The sequence below is a fragment of the Meleagris gallopavo genome, chromosome 6 (assembly GCF_000146605.3).
Source record: "Meleagris gallopavo isolate NT-WF06-2002-E0010 breed Aviagen turkey brand Nicholas breeding stock chromosome 6, Turkey_5.1, whole genome shotgun sequence".
NCBI classification, from domain to species: domain Eukaryota; kingdom Metazoa; phylum Chordata; class Aves; order Galliformes; family Phasianidae; genus Meleagris; species Meleagris gallopavo.
Genome location: NC_015016.2, coordinates 88,063 through 91,478, shown reverse-complemented (window position 1 = coordinate 91,478; position 3,416 = coordinate 88,063). Strand labels below are relative to the sequence as shown.

Genomic DNA, 3,416 nt, shown 5'->3' with positions numbered 1-3,416 from the left:
TGTGTGTGTATCTGTGTGTGTGTCTGTGTGTTTGTGTGTGTCTGTGTGTTTGTGTGTGTGTTTGTGTGTGTGTATCTGTGTGTGTGTTTGTGTGTGTGTCTGTGTGTGTTTGTGTGTGTGTATCTGTGTGTTTGTGTGTGTGTGTATCTGTGTCTGTGTCTGTTTGTGTCTGTGTGTGTGTCTTTGTGCACGTGTGTGTGTGCACGTGTGTGTGTACATGTGTGTACGTGTGTTTGTGTGTGTGTACATGTGTGCGTACATGTGTGTGTACGTGTGTGTGTGCACGTGTGTACATGTGTGTACGTGTGTGTGTGTGCATGTACATGTGTGTACGTGTGTGTGTGTGCACGTGTGTTACATTGTGTGTGCGTGTATGTCTGTGTGTGTACGTGTATGTGTGTGCATGTGTGTGTATGTGTGCGTGTGTGTACGTGTACGTGTGTGTACGTGTGTGCACGTGTGTGTACATGTGTGTATGTACATACGTGTGTGCGTGTGTGTACATATATGTATGTGTGTACGTGTGTGTGCATGTCTTTTTGTGTACATGTGTGTATCCGTGTGCGTGTATGTCTGTGTATGTATCCATGTGTGTTTGTGTGTGTATCCATGTGAGTGTATGTACATGCGTGCGTATATGTGTGTGTGCGTGTGTGTGCACATGTGTGTGCATGTGTTTGCATGCCTGTGTGTACATCCATGTGTATGTGCACATCTGTGTATGTGCGTGTATGTGTGCACATGTGTGTCCATGTACGTGTGTGTGTGTACATCTGTGTGTGCCTCCACGTGTGTGTGTGCATCTGTATGTCCTTGTGTGGGCACAGAGATGTCCGTGTGTATGTTCATCCATGTTGGCATGAGGATGGATGTCAGTGCATGTGTGAGTGTGCACGTGTGCACGTGTGCATGTGTGTGCATAGCTGCATGCCTTTTCATCAGCACATGCATGCATGTGCACACATGTTGTGCCACAGGTTTGAATTGCTTATGTGCATGAGTGCATGTGAATGTTTGTATGTATGCAAGCGTGCAATGTGTGTGTGACGTGTGTGTGTGTGCACTGACATACATGAGTTTCACTGAGTCTGTGCACATCCTGTGTGCAGCCAGGAGGTGAACTCGGCCACTCTCATGGCTCCTTCCAGCTCAGGACATTCTGTGTCCTGTTTGCATGTGACTGTGTGTGCATCGGTGTGCACTGCTCTGCCCGCGATGTCAGCACACGCCTGTGTGTGTGCATGTATGTCTGTGCTCACACGTGGTTGTGTGTGTGTGCACCACTGCCTCCACGTGGCCCTGTGTGCACGTGGCTGGAGCTGTGCCTGTTTCTGTGGGGGTAAAACCAGCACTCCTGACTGCTGCAATGGGTGCAGTGGAGCTGAGCCGGGTCTGAGCAGCGAGGGATTGCTGCTGTGCAGGGCTGGGCCGAGCAGAGCACAGCTTAGCAGAGCCCAGCATGGCCGTGGGCTGCACAAAAACCAGCAGAACCCATCAACGTGTGGGGAGAAATGGGGATGCTGCCCAATTGGTGGCAGCCAGGGCTTCAGTAGGACACTGGGGCTGGAAATGGCTGGGCAGACAGCTGACACCAAATTCTTTTTTCCCCTCCGAAGTCAAAACAGAGACCACTGGGAGCTGCTAATAAACCCTGGTGGCTTCATCCCGTGCTCGCTCCATTCACTGATGCCAGCATCCAACACGAGATGTGACCCTACAGCAGCCAGGAGCCCCGCACCGCCACAAACACAGCGACTGGAGGAGGAGCAAAGGGCCCCACCAGGGCTGCCCACACACAGGGGTGTCCCTGGACAGTGCACCCTGGGCCTGAGGCTCTGGAACCAGGAATGGAGCCGCATCCCGTGCCGCCACGCACCCACTGCAGCTCCCATAGCAGCAGGACTGGTCAGTGCCTGCTGGAACCGTGCTGGGAGGACGGATGGCCGGCGATGAGTACTGGGAGGAGCCAGGCCCTGCCACAGCCTCGTCCTTCAGCTGCAACTCCTATTTTATTCTATGGCATCCATGAGTGCAACACAGCCCCCAGAGCCGGGCGGGCACCTCTCAGTGCTTCTCATCAGACAGAGACCCTCCTCATCCCACCAGGGATGGGCAGAGCCCCTGGCAGAGCTCTGTGCCACAGCTGCCATCAGAGCATGGGAAGAACAGATGCAGATCCTCGGTTTTCTTATCACAGAATCACAGAATCATAGAATCACAGAACGGCCTGGGTTGCAAAGGCCCACAGTGCTCACCCAGTTCCAACTCCCTGCTGTGTGCAGGTCACCAACCAGCAGCCCAGGCTGCCCAGAGCCACATCCAGCCTGGCCTTGGATGCCTGCAGGGATGGGGCATCCACAGCCTCCTTGGGCAACCTGCGCCAGTGCCTCACCACCCTCTGGGTGAAAAATATCCAATTAAAAGTTCCTCCACATTTATTAAAAAATCAAACAGTAGATTTAAAAAGCAGTTAAGAGTCCTACTCCAGCAAAACACCCTGTACAGTTTTCTCTCCTTTGTTTTTTTTTCTAACGGTGAGGATTCTCCCTAATCAGCTGCTTCTGTTAATTTTATATATATATATCTTTGAATTCTGCCGCGCGGCGCTTGCTTTAATTCATTAATTTATTTCCCATCAGCCGAGCCGCCTCCAGCAGAGCAGCGGCGCTACCACAAAGCTTCCGAGTGATGTCCATGCCCTGAGCCGGGGGTGGGGGGAGAGGGAGAGACGGCGGAGGAGGGACGGAGGGGACGCGGCAGCCCTCACTCTCCCACGTGCGTCCTCAGGTGGTACTTGAGGGACTGCTTGTAGCGGAAGCACTTGGTGCACTCGGTGCAGGGGTAGGGCCGCTCGCCGGTGTGCGCCCGCTGGTGCTCCAGGAGGTGGTGCTTCTGGGTGAAGTTCTTGCCGCACTCGGTGCAGTGGTAGGGCCGCTCTCCCGTGTGGATGCGCTGGTGCTCCAGGAGGTGGTGTTTGCGGATGAAGCCCTTCCCGCAGACGGCGCAGGCGTGCGGGCGCTCGCGGGTGTGGATGCGGTAGTGGTTGGTGAGCTTGGACTTCTCGCTGAAGGTCTTCTCGCACTGGCTGCACTGGAAGGGCCGCTCGCCGGTGTGAGTCCGCTGGTGCCGCAGCAGGTGGGAGGGCCGCGTGAAGTTCTTCCCGCACTGTGGGCACAGGAAGGCCATCTCGTTCTTGCCGGCGTGGATCCGCTGGTGCATGATGAGGCTGATCTGCAGGCGGAAAGCTGCGCCGGCACTCCCCGCAGGTGAAGGGCCGCTCCCCGACGTGGGTGATCTGATGTTTGCTGAGGCTGGACTTGTGGCTGAAGCTGCTCTCGCACTCCGAGCACTTGTAGGGCTTCCCCGGGGCCGGCGGCCGCGCCGGGGCTTTGAGGCCGTGCTCGGGACGTCGTGGG

General features: G+C 55.5%; 1 protein-coding gene across 1 annotated transcript in view; it reads right to left on the bottom strand.

Annotated features, from left to right (window-relative positions):
- MAP4 (microtubule associated protein 4) overlaps positions 1–3,416 on the bottom strand; it is a 241,347-nt gene that overhangs the window by 170,839 nt on the left and 67,092 nt on the right.